Source organism: Oryctolagus cuniculus, unplaced genomic scaffold (genome assembly GCF_964237555.1).
Source record: "Oryctolagus cuniculus unplaced genomic scaffold, mOryCun1.1 SCAFFOLD_83, whole genome shotgun sequence".
NCBI classification, from domain to species: Eukaryota; Metazoa; Chordata; class Mammalia; order Lagomorpha; family Leporidae; genus Oryctolagus; species Oryctolagus cuniculus.
This window is the reverse complement of record NW_027208362.1, coordinates 171,047-189,178: the sequence shown is the minus strand read 5'-3', so window position 1 is coordinate 189,178 and position 18,132 is coordinate 171,047. Positions and strand designations below refer to the sequence as shown.

Genomic DNA, 18,132 nt, shown 5'->3' with positions numbered 1-18,132 from the left:
GTAACCTAATGGAAGGCCATTCTATGACTAAACCTATCAGTTTGTTGCTTGACTTTTATATTGGAAGGTCTTCAACATACTCAAAATTGTGATAAATTTCTTGGCCACTTTTATGTTTACAGTTTATCAAAACCATTTTTGGCCCATAATATCTTTCTCTTTTTCCAGGTGATATAGCTTAACTTTTCTGGTGGTTTATGCATATAAACAAACTTTTGATAATTTGTATTTTTAAGTGTAGCTATAGATGTGAGTAGATTTCATTAAGGTTTTTCTGGTAAAGGGCTTGATATTTTCTTTACTTACCATTGTTGATCTTTCCTTTCACTTATCAAGTTTAGTGCATATTTAAGACACAATGGTTCACACAGTTTTTTGTATATATGTGTCATGCTATTGTTGTCCCTACACTATTACTTACTGCTACTTACAGTAATCAGAATATAGGTTAAATAACAACATGTATTTTTTTTAATTCTGTGTATACTATAGAATATATGTATATATGTATACATAATAATGTAGTGTAAGCCAATCCTTGTACAGAGAACCATAGCCTATCATGGTTAACCTTTTCATTGTGGCTTCATCAATTTATTTAAATTAAGTTTTCTTTTCACTTTCCTTGACTTACCTTCTTGATTTAAACATTTTTCTGATAGTAAATAATGTACTGGACTATTGTTCACCAAATACCTTTATGTCTGTTAATCACTCTAATGCTTATCCTATATTAGCACAGCCTTCTAATAAAAATTATTTAAATAAAATTTATGTTATAAAATATGCATTGTTTTGGTTGATGATGCATTGAATTCAATTGTGTGACCTGTTAATGTCATCAATATCCTATTATAAGCCAACCCTTCTATTATTAAATTTAGGCCTTCTTGGGTGGCATTTTTTTTGTAATATCAACTTGATGGAAATCATCTAAATTCTCTTTGCAAATATTTTATGTCCCCAAATTCTCAGAGCTATCTTAACCCATTCAGTCATTCTCAATTCTCAGTTGTTATGCAATTGAGCTTTTCTGGAATTCTAGAGGACTATAAATTTAACTTTAATTTTTTAGTTCCAGATTGTAGCTGTAGATGTAAGTGTCTTTTCCTCAAGGCTTTCTTGGTAATTACCAAGATGCTTGCTTCATTTCCATCATTTTCCTTTATTTTACATTTTAAATGCAAGTTAATGTACTATTTTTCAAAAACTACCTTTGTATATGCTTACCACTTTATATATTTTTATCTTTTTAAAAAAGGATCTTCTTGTTTATTTTAAAGGCAGAGCTAGAGAGAGTGAGAGAGAGAGAGAGAAAGAAAACTTCCTCAGCTGGTTCACTTCTCAAATGTCTGCAATGCCTGGGGCTGGGCAATGCTGAATCCAGGAACCAGGAGCTTCCAGTTCATTGTGGCTTTTATTTGCATGTTTCTGCCATTGATCCTGAGCAACTTTTCATGCAGCTGTTGGCCATTTGTATTTTATTCTTTGAAAAATCCCTGTTCATATTCTTAGCCCATTTCTTAACTGGATTTTCTTTTTGTTGAGCTTCTTGAGTGCCTTACATATCCTGGATATTAATCCCTTTTAAGATGAATAGTTTATAAATATATTCTCCCATTTTGTTGGTTCCCTCCTCACTTTGTTGAGTGTTTGATATGCAGATGCTTCTTAGCTTGATACAATTCATTGCCTGTTCTTGCCTGTATTACCTGTGCTTCAATGACTTTCAATGTTTCTCCATGTTTTCCTCTAGTAATTTGATAATTTCAGGCCTTAGGTTTATATCAGACCTTTAGGTTTAGAGTTAATAAGTAGGGATATTGTTTTGTACTTTTTCATTTAGAGATTCAATTTTCCCAACACCATTTGTTGAAGAGACGGTCCTTTCTCCAGGGAGCAATTTTAGCTCATTTGTCAAAAATTAGTTGGTTGTAGATGTTTGGATTATTTTGTAGGGTTTCTGATGCACTGGCCCACATGTCTATTTCTGTGCCAATACCAATCTGTTTTTATTATAACTGTTCTGTACTATGTCTTGAAACCTGATATTGTCATGACTCCAGCTTTATTTTTATTTTTTATGATTGCTTTAGTCATTCAAGGTCTCTTGTGATTTTATATGAATTTTACAGTCTTTTCTTTCCAGATATGAGATAATGTATTTGATATTTTGATTGGGATCACACTGATCTATGTATTGCTTTTGGCATTCAGTACACCCCTTTTGAGTAGCAGCTGTTGGCTGCATATTGGGCTTTAGTTGAAACCAAACAATTAACAATTGCACATGAAGTTCTCCTATGCTTGAATACCTGTAATGGCAGTGATATGAGTATTACTGCTTAACATAAAATAGGGCATGCATAGTAATGTAGTATAATTAAATGTAAATGATATATAAAAAGAGCTAAACTAGATAAAGTTGGAATTACATCATTACATGAAAGAATAGCTAATGAAGGATCCTCTCCAACATGTAAATCAACTTTCACCTTGCAAAAAAAAATCCCTCCTGTCTGTTGAAATGCAAGATACAATAAGTTAACCGAGGAGCAGAAACATGTTTGGATCACTGATGGAACAGCACAGCACATAAGACAAGTATATCGCTGGAAGGCAATTGTTATATAATCTTTGCACAAAAGTGATTTTTGGAAATCAATGGGGCACCATGCTGTGGGTGGCACAGTGCTTATGAAACTGAACACAACCAAAGTATGGATATGGGAAACCAACACCCTTCTATTAATAGGCTCCAGCAAATGCAGAAGGAAGTGAGGAACATAGAACAGCAAGTCATTGGCTTCAGTGGCCTGTCAATGACAAGAATTACAAGAAACTGGAGAGGATTCTGATGACACAGCTTTTTGAAATAGACTCTGGATAAGGAGGGAAAAGGAGACATCCAGGCAAGCAGGAAGCAGATGGCACAGGAGATGGAGTGCCTCCTCAAGGAACTGGGGCAGAATGTCAGCCTCCCACTCCCCACTGAGACCCAGAACATCTTCAAGGAGGCCCAGTCTCTGGTGCAGGGGATAGTGTCTTTATATAGCTAGGGGCAGCTGCGCCACCAACAACTTTGGAGAGAGCATCCAGGACGTCATCTTGAGGCTGATCCACATGATGAAAACCAGTGGGAAGATCTCACTGCAGGAAGCAAGGTATCTAGCCTTAACCAAAATCTGTGCCATGCAAAAAGTTATCGAAGACTGCATCAGAAAGCAGCCCTAACTGCCACTCTCTGAGGATGCACACCCATCCATTGCCTAGATAAGTTCTGTGATGTGCACAGCAAATAGGCCCATGGCATGGTGATCACGCTTCTGATGGGTGTGTGCTCACTGCAACTCTCAGAGGATGCACACCCACTGAATGGTCTTTTAAAGGAAAATTGAGATAATTCTTGTACAAATTAGAAAGGCAGTTTATTCTTAGGATTACAACCAATAAAATAGATAGCAAGGAAACTACTCCTACAACCTTAATGATGGTTTCAAATTTACAAATTCAAAATCTGGTCAAAGCCAAAGTCATTAAATGGTGAATTCTGGGTTCTTGAGCTCAAGCTTCATATTAGGGGACTCTGGTCAGTGAGTAGTGATTTAGTGCTAATTGGAAGATTGAGTAGATATAGAATTAATTAAAGGAATATCAACTAGATTAGGTATACAGATCCTTACAGGGTATTTTGGACATTTACTAACTCAATGTACATTTGCAAAACAAAAAATACAAATTTCAGAGGGCATAATAAACTATATAGGAAAAGTTCAAGTTTGATTCACAACATTGGGAATGAGCCTTGTCATGTCCTTCGCAAGGATTGTATTGTCCAGTTAAAAAGGGGACCTTAGATGATTGTCACAGGCCCCAAATGTCACCACCCATCTGCGAGGATTTGGCTCTACAAATATTAAAATTGAAGCTAAAGTTTGGGTAAAGAGACATGGTAAAGATAAACCTAAGGCTCCAGAAATCCTGATGAGCAGCTGTCATTGCAGCAGTGCTAATATTTTCTTGAAAATTTTTGCATTTGTGTTCTACAGAAATATTGGTCTATAGTTTTCTTTTTTGTTATACCTTCACCTGGTTTTGGAATTAAGTCAATTTTAGCATCATAAAGTGATTTTGGAATGTTTTCCTTGCTTTCAATTGTTTTTGGAAAATTTAAGAATGGCTATTGTTCCTTAAACATTTGGTATAGTTAAGTAGTAGAATTAAATATCCAATCCAGGGCTTTCCTTTGTTGAGATCTTTAACCCTGCTTCTATGTCAGCCTTGGTTATTGATCTATTCATGTTTTCTATGTCTTTGTGCATCAGTTTTGGTAATTATATGTGTTCAGAATTATATCATTTTTTCTAGATTTTTCAATTTGTTGGAATTACTGTTTCAGTAATTCCTTTTTTTAATTTTATTTTATTTAATGCACATAAATTTCCAAAGTACAGCTTATGGATTAAAATAGCTTCCCCCCCATAACTTCCCTCCCACCCACAACACTCCCCTTTCCCACTCCCTCTCCCCTTCCATTCACATCAAGATTCATTTTCGATTATCTTTATATACAGAAGATCAATTTAGCATATATTAAATAAAGATTTCCACAGTTTACACCCACACAGAAACACAAAGTGTAAAATACAATATGAGTACTAATTATAGCATTAATTAAACACCTAAGAGTAATTGTGTATTAATTACAGAGTTCATCAGTAATTCCTAATATTTCTTTTATTTCTGTGGTATCAGTTATAACATATCCTTTTTCATTTTGTTTTAATAACTTGAGTCTTTTATTTTCTCTTTGTTAGTTTTGTCAATGATTTATCAATTTTACTACTTTTTTCATTTCACTGATCTTTTGTAAAATTTTTATTTTTTATTTCTTTTGTAATTTTTAATATTTCTTCCTAGTAATTTTGGGTTATGCTTTATTGTTATTTTTGTATGTCTTGAGATAAATTGTTAGGTCATTTATTTGATATCCTTTCCTTTTTTCTAGAGGTTTATTTATTTATTTGAAAGAGTTACACAGAGAGAGAAGGAGAGGCAAAGAGAGGCGAAGAGAGACAGACAGAGAGAGAGAGAGAGAGAGAGAGAGAGAGAGAAGCCTTCCATCTGATGGTTCACTTCCCAATTGGCCGCAATGGCCAGAGATGCACAGATCCAAAGCCAGGAGCCAGGGGCTTCTTCTGGGTTTTCCATGTGGGTGCAGGGGCCCAAGGACTTCGGCCATCTTCTATTGCTTTTCCAGGCCACAGAAGAGAGCTGAATCGGAAGAGGAGCAACCAGGTCTTGAACTGGCATCCATATGGAGTGTTGGCGCTTCTTGCTAGGGCATTAACCCGCTGTGCCACAGCCAGCCCTTGATAAACTTTCTTTTCTTTTTTTTTAGAAAATTTATTTATTTACTTTGAAAGGAGTTACACAGAGAAGGAGAGGCAGAGAGAGAGAGAGGCAGAGAGAGAGATTCTTCCATCTGCTGGTTCACTCCCTATATGGCTGCAATGGCTGGAGCTGTGCCAATCCAAAACCAGGAGCCTGGGGTTTCTTATGTGTCTCCCATGCAGGTGAAAGTGCCCAAGGACTTGGGCCATCTTCTACTGCTTTCCCAGGCCATAGCTGAGAGCTGGATTGGAAGTGGAGTAGCCAGGACTCAAACCGGTGCCCATATGGGATGCTGGCACTGCAGGCGGCAGCTTTAACCATTACACCATAGTGCCACCCTTGATATCCTTTCTATTTTTGTTAAATATACTTGTTGATATAAACTTTCCTCTTAACTCTGATTTTGCTATATACCATAAGTTTTGATATGCTGTGTTTTTGTTGTCATTTATTTCAAGCATTTTAAATTTTTCTTTCTATTTCTTCTATATCCATTCTTTATTCAGGAATATGTTGCTTTTGCTCCATGTGTTGTATATTTTCTAGAATGTCTTTGATTTTTATCTCCACCTGCATTCCACTGTGGTCAGAAAAGTTACATGATATAGTTCTACTTTTTATAATCTTATTAGAACTTGTTTTATGATCATGTTTTACAGTTCATTGCAGGGAATGCTCCACTCATTGCAGGAAAAGTGAAACTTTCTACCCTACCCTCCCTCCCACCTTTCTTTCTCCTCCCTCTCCTATCCCCATTCTTATTTTTATGAATATCTATTTCACTTAACTTTGTACTCATAAGATTAACCCTGGACTAAGTAAAGAATTCAATAAATACCGTGAAAAAACACTGTTCCTCAACAATAGAGACAAGGGCCATAAAAATCATCAAATCTCAAAATGTCAATTTCAATCCTATAGATTACCTTTTAGGTACTGTATTAGTTATCACAAATAAGCAAAAACATATGTATTTGTCTTTTTCAGACTGGCTTATTTCACTAAATATAAGCGTCCAGTTGCGACCATCCTGTTGCAAACAACAGGATTTCAATTTTTATGGTGTAGTAGTCCATAATGTGTATATATACACCACAATTTCTTTATCCAGTCTTCAGTTGATGGATATTTGGGTTGATTCCATATCTTAGCTATTGTGAATTGAGTTGCAATAAGCACAGGGGTACATATCACTCTTTCATATGCTGATTTCTTTTCATTTGGATAAATTCCCAGGAATGGGATTACTGGGCCATATGGTAGGTTTCTAATCAGATTTCTGAGTTATCTCCATGCTGTCTTCCACAGTGGCTGCGCAAATGTACATTCCCACCAACAGTGGATTGGGGTGGCTTTTCCCCCCTCATTCTTGCCAGCATGTTGTCTGCTGATTTCTTATAAGAACCATTCTAACAGTGGTGAGGTGAAACATCATTGTGGTTTTGATTTGAATTTCCCTGATGGCTAGTTATCCTGAGCGTTTTTTCATGTATCTGTTGGCAATTTGAATCTCCTTTCTTGAAAAACACCTTTTGAACTCCTCTGTCCATTTCTTAACTGGGTTGTTTGTTTTGTTGTTGAGTTTCTTGAGCTTTGTATAGACTCTGGATATTAATCGTTTATCAGTTTCATAGTTTGCAAATATTTTCTCCAATTCTGTTGGTTGCCTCTTCACTTTGCTGAATGTTTTTGGTAGTACAGTATCTTCTCAGCTTGATGTAATCCAATTGTCAATTTTGATTCCCTGTGCTTCTGGGGTCTTTTCCAAGAAGTCTTTGCCTATGCCAATGTCTTACAGGGTTTTCCAATTTTCTCTAGTAATGTGATGGTATCACTTTGTAGATTTATGTCTTTGTTCCATTTTGAGTGGATTTTTGTTTAAGGTGTAAGATAGGGGTCTTGTTTCATGCCTGCATGTGGAGACCCAGTCTCCCCAGCACCATTTGTTGAAGAGACCGTCCTTGCTTCAGGATTTGACTTTACCTCCTTTATCAAAGATAAGTTGATTGTAGATGCATGGATCGATTTCTGGAGTTTCTATTATGTTCCATTGATCTACACATCTAACCTTGGGTAGATCTTCATTTCACCTTTATTTATTTATGAGATTGTCCCTGGGTAAGTATTCTGGATTGGCTGATTTTTTTCTAGTAGAATTTGGACTGTATCTATTTGTTCTCTCCTGGACTGCAATGTTTCTGTTAAAAAACACATTAAGGTCCAGTGCTGTGGCCCAGTGGGTTAAAGCCCTGGCCTGAAGCTCTGGTATCCAATATGGGCACCAATTCTAGTCCCGGCCATTCCTCTTCCTATCCAGCTCTCTGCTGTGGCCTGGAAAGCAGTAGAGGATGGCCCAAGTCCTTGGGACCCTGCACCCTTGTGGGAGACCTGGAGGAAGCTTCTGGCTCCTAGCTTTGGATTGGCACAGCTCCAGCTGTTGCAGCCATCTGGGGAGTGAACCAGTGGATGGAAGACTTCTCTGTCTCTACCTCTTTCTGTAACTATGTCTTTCAAATAAATAAAATAAATCTTTAAAAAAAAACACACTAACCATATGGATATGTTTTACAAATGACCAGGCCATTTATCTTGAAAATTTTAGGATAAACTCTGTATGTTTTACTTTTGAAAGTTTGACTATAATGTGTTTTGGTGAGGATTTTTCTTATCATGCCTATTTGGGGTTGAAGGTGCCTCCTATATTTTTGTGTCCATTCTTTCTCCAAATTAGGGGCATTTTATGTTATTATTTTATCAAATAGGATTTAAAAATGCTCCAATTTTTCCATTTTTTTTCACAAATTTCTAAGCCTAATGTATTTCATCTTTTGATAATATCCCATAGATCATCAATACTTTTTCCATTTTCTCTGATCTTTACTAGCTTTACTTTTTAATCTAACTGAAATATTTCCAAAGACTTGTTTTGCAGACCAGTTACTCTTTCTTCTGGCTCATCCAGTTTGTTGTTAAGGCCTTCCATAGTGTTTTTTAAAATTTGGTTTATTGAATGCAGTTTTCTTTCTGAACCAGCAGAACCAGCTTTCTGGGGCCACACCCTGTGTGCTGCTTAGTGGTTTGGATTGGGTACAGCTACCTCAGGCCCAAGCATCCAGTGAGCAATAGTATCCAAACTCTGGCATGTTCTGTGGAAGGAGCTGGAGCCCAGAGCCTTGGATCACTATGACTGGGAGAAGAGTCCAGAGTGACATCTAAGTTGGATGTAGTGGACAGCCTCTCTGGCTAGTCAGTGGAGTGAGGGGATGTTGGCTCTCTCTGGTGTATTTGAAGTCCCACGTTTCCATGTGCCAAGGTGAACTAGTTGATTCACAGCTCAGAATGAGCTCCCAGTGCCATCATGCTTCATCAATCCCGATGTGTTCACATTCCACAGCACTGTCTCTCTCTGCAATGTGCCCTTCATCCCCACTGTGAGATTTGCTCCCAGTGTGCCCTCAGTCAGACTGGGCAAGTGCACAGGAGCCCAGATCAAACCTGTAATTTTCCAAGTGATGAGGGGAGATATCAGAGGGTATTTTCCAGCTGACCTGATCCTACTATTTGCTGCAGGAGAGTGCTAAATGGGCCTGGGATCCAGGACTGCAACTGCCCTGCTATGTCCAGCTGAACCACGTGTTTCCCATTAGAATATAGGACTGTCTTTGGGGGTCCTGGAAATAAGACAGAAGAAAAATTTGTGAATGGTTCTTCCTCTCAAGACAGCACATCCCCACCACAGTCCATGCACTGAGGAGTGGGAAGTGGGGAGGGAAAAATGTGGGTTCCCCCTCTGAAATCCAGGAGACCTGAAGTTTTCAGAGACTACTTTTCATTGAGCTGATGATCTGTGGCTGCTGGATACCTCTCCACATAGTATCACCTGGCAATAGGTCTGTGCAGATCCACACTAACAGTTTTGAACTTGTTCCTCCTTCTCCCCTCTCCAACAGGCTATGCCTGTTATTGAAATTCTGCTTGTGTCTCCTTGCTTTTGGTGCTCTTCTGGAAGCACTCATCTGTAGACATAGCTGCTGTGGAGTATCTCAGTAGAGGAGTGGGCAAACACTGTACTTCTCCATATGGCCAACTTAAATCTCCAACTTGATTTTTTAATTAGGTTTCCTCCCACCATCAAATCTGACATAGCAGAGAAAAAGACAGATGCTATAATCTGTGTTCAAAATTGCTTTAACAGAGCTTAGAATGAGTAAGTGTTGGAAATTAATTCTGGATCCATCTGTCACTCACTAAGCATCAGACAGCCTGGAGGAAACTTATTAAGAACTCAGATCCTTAACATCTCTTGCACGTATTAGAAGACCCAACTAGAGAAGCTTGTCTAATTCCTAGTGACAGAAATCTTTGTAGGAGAAAAAATGAGTTGCTAGCCTCTCAGCATTCACAGCCAAGAAGCCAGCTACCCCCTGTCTGCCTCTGTACTCTCACTCCAAGACTGCCTAAGTACTGAGCATGCAGACTGAGCAAGAAGTAAGAATTCCTGGAGTCCAATCTTATCTACAATTGCCAGGTGCATACAACATGATTCCCCAAATTTTAGCCTCAAAAGGACCCCAAGACCAACCCATATACACACGCAGAGTACTCTGATAATCTGGGGGAAGCATCTACTCTCCTCTCACCTGGTTAAAATTCTGAAACCTTTGGCAATTGCTATTCATAAAGAATGCATTCATATTCCCATCTTATATATGAGAAAATAAAACTATAAGTTATATGTTAATTATACTTAGTACTTATTCACTAACTTCTTTTAATCCCCAAATTTATGAAAATCTGACACATGTGAATCCAAATCCAATAAATTCCATTAATTTTTTTCAGATTTGTTCTTGAATTGATGTACTAACTTTGTTCCCTCATTCATCATAGAAGGCTCTAGCCTCAGATCCCCCCAACCTTAAGTGGCCTCATGACTCTCTGAGGAGAATGACATAAATCAGCTTGTGTTCTCCATGTTGGGAATTCACATAGTGTGTGCTATTTAATTCTGGCCACTACCTCTCCCTCAGTAATGTATTTGGAGTTCAGCACAGGAAACCCTGGCACAAATTTCATGATGAGGTTAAATATATTGGAAGATTCAGATTTCCATCAGAAAGGTCTCTAAATTATCTGGCGAACACTCTAATGCTAGTGTCTTATGACCTGTGCATAGCAGAAAAGATCACAAAATGCACAGTGAAGAAGTATGGGGGAAAGTTATTGGTTCCATATAGTACACTAGTGAAATAGTATCTGAAATACTGTCCTATATTAATAATCGCTGTGGGCAGCAGTATCCTGCAATGTTAATGTTTGTGTGGCATTTGTTAACTAAAGTTATGCCTAGTACACTTACTAATTAAATATGCTATATGGATAAGTGATACTTCTGTGAAATAATAAGGGCAAAATGAATTTTACCCTTTGATACTGAGATGCCTAATAGGAAAAGGTACACAAGAATCTCTACTAACTAAAAGTATGTTATAAAGTTTTGCATATTGAACCATTAAGAATCATGGAGAGTCATGAATGTTTGGTGCAGCAGTTAAGATGTCACCTCTTGGGATGCCTGCATCCCATATCAGAATATCTGGGTTCAAGTCTTGGCTCTGAATCAGATTCCAGCCCCTGCTAACATGTGCCCTGAAAGTCAGCAAGTATTGACTCCACTACTTTGATTCCTGCTTGCCATATGGGAGATCCAGGCAGAGCTCTAGGCTCCTAGCTTTAGCCTGGCCCAGCCTTTACTCTTATGGCCATTTGAGGAGTGAATCAGTGAATGGAAGACCTCTGTCTCTATCTCCACTTTCAAATACATTTTAGAAATATTGATTCTTTAAGAAATATTTTATTTATTTATTTGAGAGGTAGAGTTACACACAGATAGAAGTAGAGATCGAGAGAAAGGTCTTCCATCTGCTGGTTCATTCCACAAATGGCCATAATGGCCAGAGCTGGGGCAATCTGAAGCCAGGAGCCAGGAGCTTCTTCCGGGTCTCCCACACAGGTGCAGGAGTCTGAGCACTTGGGCCATCTTCCACTGCTTTTCCAGGCCATAGAATAAAGCTGGATTAGAAGAGGAGCAGACAGGACATGAACCAGTGCCCATATGGGATGCTGGAGCTGCAGGTGGAGGCTTAGCATACTACACCACAGCGCCAGCTTCTTAAATACATTTTTTTAAAATCAAGAATAAGACAAAATGGGGAGTTAAGAGTGATGACAAGCTGGCTAAAAAAGTCTTCAAAACATGAGGGAGTAGTAAGTGATTTAATTTGGTGGCATCAACCTCAAGAGTTTCAAATATCTTTATTATTCAATCAGTGAATTTTAATAGTATTCATCAATAAAAACAAAAAATTTTAAAAATTTATTTTGTGGAAAGGCAGAGTGACAGAGAGGAAAATACAGAGACATAAAGCAGTCTTCTAACCACTGGATCATTCCCCAAAGGGCTACAATGGTCAGGGCTGGGACAAGCCAAAGCCAGTAGCCTGGAACTCTTTCTGGGTTACCCACATAGGTAACAGGGGCCTAGGCACTTGGGCCACTCTCTGCTACTTTTCCAGGTGCATCATCAGGACCTGGATCAGAAACATGGCAGCTGGACATGACCCAGTACTCCCATATGGGATGCCAGCATTGTTGGTGGCGGCTTAACCTGCTGCTCCACAGCGCTAGGCCCTGGAAAGGAACTTTTTATTCTCACAGTTTTTGACTCAACAATTCTGACACTTAAGGAAGGAGCATCAATAATGGTAAAAACTGCATGGGGCCGGCGCCGTGGCTCACTAGGCTAATCCTCCGCCTTGTGGCGCCGGCACACCGGGTTCTAGTCCCGGCCGGGGCGCCGGTTCTGTCCCAGTGCCCCTCTTCCAGGCCAGCTCTCTGCTGTGGCCAGGGAGTGCAGTGGAGGATGGCCCAAGTGCTTGGGCCCTGCACCCCATGGGAGACCAGGAGAAGTACCTGGCTCCTGCCATTGGATCAGCGCGGTGTGCCGGCCGCAGCACGCTGGCCGCGGCGGCCACTGGAGGGTGAACCAATGGCAAAGGAAGACCTTTCTCTCTGTCTCTCTCTTTCACCGTCCACTCTGCCTGTCAAAAAAATAAAATTAAATTAAATTAAAAAAAAAGAAAAACTGCATGCATGGAAATTTGTGACAATACAACTCCAGGAGCTGTATCACAGTGCCTAGGATTATGTGCAGCATCTAGTAGAATCACACAGATAAAAAATGTTTGTGGAATGACTGTCTAATGACAAAAAAGTAAACACAACTGAAGAGGCTAATACATTTAATCTAAGTACATTTAAACTATTATATTGGGGCCGGCACTGTGGCATAGCAGGTAAAGCTGCCACCTGCAGTGCTGGCATCCCATATGGGCACCAGTTCAAGACCCAGCTGCTCCACTTCCAATCCAGCTCTCTGCTATGCTCTGAGATAGCAGTAGAAGATGGCTCAAGTCCTTGGGCCCCTGCTCCCACATGGGAAGACCCAGAGTAAGCTCCTTGCTGCTGGCTTTGGTACAGTGCAGCCAATTGGGGACTGAACCACTGGATGGAAGACCTCTCTCTCTCTCTCTCTCTCTGTCTCTGTCTCTGTCTCTCTCTCTCTCTCTCTCTACCTTTCCTCTCTTTGTGTAGCTCTGACTTTCAAATAAATAAATAAAGCTTTAAAAATGTAATGTTAAGTTTTTAAAAATTATAGTATATATTTTAATGGAACATCATATAGTCATCAAAACTAAGCTTTTGAAAACTATCAATATATGATATGAAATGATGTTCGGCCTAGCGGGTAAGATGCCTGTATCCCATATTATCCCATATCTGAGTGCTTGGGTTCAAACTCACCTCCAGCTTCCTGCTAAGGCAGACCTTGGGAAGCAACAAATAATGACTCAAATAACTGAATCCCTGCCATGCACATGAGACCTGAATTGAGTTTCTGGCTCCTGGATTTTGCTCAGCCTGGTTATTGCAGGCATCTGGGGAAGTGAACCAGTGAATGAAAGGGCTCTCTCAAATAGCTAAACTTTAAAAATAAGACTGGATAAAACATTGTAGGTACATATAAAGCTTAAAAAATTAAAGGAGTTACTCACCTGTTTGTCTTCAGAGCAGTAATAATTACATAAAATTAAAATCAGAAAACATGAATTATATGAAAGATACTTATCTGTTTATGCAATAAATATTTTGCTTCTTCAAGGGAAAATTTAGCTGCAGAGTTTGTAGTACATAGAACTGAAAAATTTAACTGTATATTATATTAATGACTTGATACCTGATAGGTGAAAAGAAGTGAAATGAAATTTTCAGAAGGAAGGAATCTTTAATACTTTTAAACAATTTTAACCATTTAAACATTGATATATAATGACATAGAAAGCACTTTGTTGTACTTTTTAATCATTATGACTTCTCCAAAACATTATGATGGTTTCAAAAACTACTTATACTTTCTTTCAGATTATCTTGTAATATAGAAAATTATAGTAACATAATGATCTATTATATAAATTGTTTGGGTTTACTTTTATTCCAGTGGTAAGAGTCAAATAAGTAAACATTATTTCCAATAAATAATTTATAAAAGTATTAAACACATGTCCAGATAAGTTAAACTTACTAATTAATATATTAAAAGGATATTAACCTTATAATTCTAGGGATCAGGAGGTCAGAGCTATGGCATAGCGGGTAAAGACCCTGCCTGTAGTTCCAGCAACCCATATGTGTGCCTGTTCAAGTCCCAGCTGTTCCACTTCTGGTCAAGCTCTCTGCTATTGCCTGAAGAAGCAGTGGAGGATGGCTCAAGTTCTTGGGCCCCTGAAACCCACATGGGAAGATGTGGAGGAGTCTCCTGGCTCCTGGCTTTGAATCAGCTCAGCTCCAGCTGTTTTGGCCAACTGGGCAGTGAACCAGGAGACAGAAGACATCTATCTGCCTCTCCTTCTCCATGTAACTCTGACTTGCAAATAAATAAAAAGATATTTAAAAAATTCTAGGGATTAGAACACTCAATTATTCTACTTTCTACTTCTGGGTAAATATTTGGGATGTCATTTAATATATGATGAAGTTTTCTATTATGTATCAGTTTAATTTAGAGTTTCAAGATCTATTCTTAAATTTAAAATCAATGGAGTTAATCAATTAATAATCAATGGAGAGCCGGCGCCGTGGCTCAATAGGCTAATCCTCCACCTTGCGGCGCCGGCACACCGGGTTCTAGTCCCGGTTGGGGCGCCGGATTCTGTCCCGGTTGCCCCTCTTCCAGGCCAGCTCTCTGCTATGGCCAGGGAGTGCAGTGGAGGATGGCCCAGGTGCTTGGGCCCTGCACCCCATGGGAGACCAGGAAAAGCACCTGGCTCCTGGCTCCTGCCAGGATCAGCGCGGTGCGCCGGCTGCAGCGGCGGCCATTGGAGGGTGAACCAACGGCAAAAGGAAGACCTTTCTCTCTCTGTCTCTCTCTCTCACTGTCCACTCTGCCTGTCAAAAAAAAAAAAAAAAAAAAAAAAAAAAAAAAAAAAAAAAAAAAAAAAAAAATAATCAATGGAGTTCATCAATGATTATTTTTTAAAAAGACTTATTTATTTATTTGAAAGTCAGAGTTACAGAGAGAGATGAGAGGCAGAGAGAGAGAGAGGCCTTCCATTCACTAGCTCACTCCCCAATTGACAGAACAGCTGGAGCTGCACTGATCCAAATCCAGGATCCAGGAGTTTCTTCCAGGTCTTCCACATGGGTGCAGGGGCCCAAGGACTTGGACCATCTTCCACTGATTTCCCAGGCCATAGCAGAGAGCTGAATCAGAAGTGGAGCAGCTGGGACTCAAACCGGTGCCCATGTGGGATGCCAAGACTGAAGGCAGCGGCTTTATCTGATATGCCACAGTGCCAGCATCAATGAGTAATTTTATTTTAACTTTTATTTAATTAATATAAATTTCCAAAGTACAGCTTATGGACTACAATGGCTTTTTCCCCCCAATAACTTCCCTCACACTTGCAACCCTCCCATCTCCTGCTTACTCTCCCATTCCATTCACATCAAGATTCATTTTCAATTATATTTATATACAGAAGCTCAATTTAGTATATACTAGGTAAATATGTCAATAGTTTGCATCCACACAGAAACACAAAGTATAAAGTACAGTTTGAGTACTAGTTATAGCATTAATTCACATAATACAACACATTAAGGACAGAGATCCTACATGGGGAGTAAGTGCACAGTGACTCTTGTTGTTGACTTAACAAATTGACACTCTTGTTTATGGTGTCAGAAATCTGCCTAGGCTCTTCTCATGAGTTCCCAAGGCTATGGAGGACATTTAAGCTCACCAACTCTGATCTTATTTAGACAGGGTCATAGTCAAAGTGGAAGTTCTCTCCTCCCTTCAGAGAAAGGTACCTCCTTCTTTGATGGCCTGTGTTTTCCACTGGGATCTCACTCGCAGAGATCTTTCATTTAGCTCTTTTTTTGCCAGTATGTTTTGGCTTTCCATGCCTAAAATACTCTCATGGGCTCTTCAGCCAGATCTGAGTGTTTCTATTCTATTCCATTGGTCTATCCATCTGTTTCTGTACCAGTACCATGCTGTTTTGATTACAATTGCCTTGTAGTATGTCCTGAAATCTGGTATTGTGATGCCTCCAGCTTTGTTTTTGTTGTACAAGATTGCTTTAGCTATTCGAGGTTTCCTGTGTCTCCATTTGAATTTTAGCATCATTTTTTTCTAGATCTGAGAAGAATGTCTTTGGTATTTTGATTGGTATGGCATTGAATCTATAAATTGCTTTTGGGAGAATGGACATTTTGATGATATTGATTCTTCCAATGCATGAGCATGGAAGATTACAAAAAATCAGCCAAACGAAGAGCTGGTTTTTTGAAAAAATAAATAAAATTGACACACCATTGGCCCAACTAACTAAAAAAAGAAACGACCCAAATCCATAAATCAGAGATGAAAAATGAAATGTAACAACAGACACCACAGAAATAAAAAGAATCATCAGAAATTACTACAAAGAGTTTTATGTCAGCAAACAGGGAAATTGAACAAAAATGGATAGATTCCTGGACACATGCAATCTACCTAAATTGAACCATGAAGACATAGAAAACCTAAATAGACCCATAACTGAGACAGAAATTGAAACAGTAGTGAAAGCCCTCCCAACAAAGAAAAGCCCAGGACCAGATGGATTCTCTGCTGAATTCTATCAGACATTTATAGAAGAACTAACTCCAATTCTTCTCAAATTATTCAGAACAATTGAAAACGAGGGAATCCTCCCAAATTCTTTCTACGAAACCAGTATCACCTTAATCCCTAAGCCTGTAAAAGATGCAGCATTGAAAGAAAATTATAGACCAATATCCCTGATGAACATAGATGCAAAAATCCTCAATAAAATTCTCACCAATAGAATGCAACAACACATCAGAAAGATCATCCACCCAGACCAAGTGGGATTTATCCCTGGTATGCAGGGATGGTTTAATGTGTGCAAAACAATCAATGTGATACACCACATTAACAGACTGCAGAAGAAAAACCATATGATTATCTCAATAGATGCGGAGAAAGCATTTGATAAAATACAACACCCTTTCATGATGAAAACTCTAAGCAAACTGGGTTTGGAAGGAACATTCCTCAATACAATCAAAGCAATCTATGAAAAACCCACAGCCAACATCCTATTGAATAGGGAAAAGCTGGAAGCATTTCCACTGAGACCTGGTACCAGATAGGGATGCCCACTCTCACCACTGCTATTCAATATAGTTCTGGAGGTTCTAGCCAGAGCTATTAGGCAAGAAAAAGAAATTAAAGGGATACAAATTGGGAAGGAAGAACTCAAACTATCCCTTTTTGCAGATGATATGATTCTTTGTTTAGGGGACCCAAAGAACTCTACTAAGAGACTATTGGAACTCATAGAAGAGTTTGGCAATGTGGCAGGATATAAAATCAATGCACAAACATCAACAGCCTTTGAATATACAGGCAATGCCACGGCTGAGAAATAACTTCTAAGATCAATCCCATTCACAATAGCCACAAAAACAATCAAATACCTTGGAATAAACTTAACCAAGAAAGTTAAAGATCTCTACGATGAAAATTACAAAATCTTAAAGAAATAGAAAAGTATACCAATGAGTAATTTTAATGCCTTTAGACTCCACCTCTCTCTTCCATTTGCTATGATTTCCTAAGAGATTGACAAGATAAATGTAATTTTTCTTGCAGAATTCTTCTATTACTGTTTTCACGTGTTTCTATATTTTCTGTGCAGATGGAGGTGCTGTACATATTCTTATATGTTCTCCTGATTTTGTGATCTCATAAAAGCTCAGTAGAGTGCTTTGTTCTTTGCAGTGTCCTCATGTTCTGGTATCAAGATGCCCTGCTGGTGTGTTCTGCAGAGCTGCTCAATCTTTCCCAGGTGCTGCCTCCATTTCTGGTCGCATGTTGATGATTATGTGGTTCTTGCTGTTTTCAAAGCTTCCACCAAAATCCAGCTTTGCAAAAACAATTATCTTTGAAAAGAACATGTAATATTGGTGATTTTAATTATACCTCAGTAAGTTTGACTTTGAAAAGGACTGACATTTACACATTTTTGCAGAATGAGAGTACCAGAAACTCATTCATTTTTGATGGCCACATAAATAAGATTAAAAACTTTGTAAAATCACTTGGCT

At 38.7% G+C, this 18,132-nt stretch overlaps 1 pseudogene; it reads left to right on the top strand.

Moving 5' to 3' along the window:
* The first annotated feature begins 2,321 nt into the window (after positions 1–2,321).
* LOC138848343 (BAG family molecular chaperone regulator 5-like) lies at positions 2,322–3,602 on the top strand (annotated as a pseudogene).
* The last annotated feature ends 14,530 nt before the right edge of the window (positions 3,603–18,132 follow it).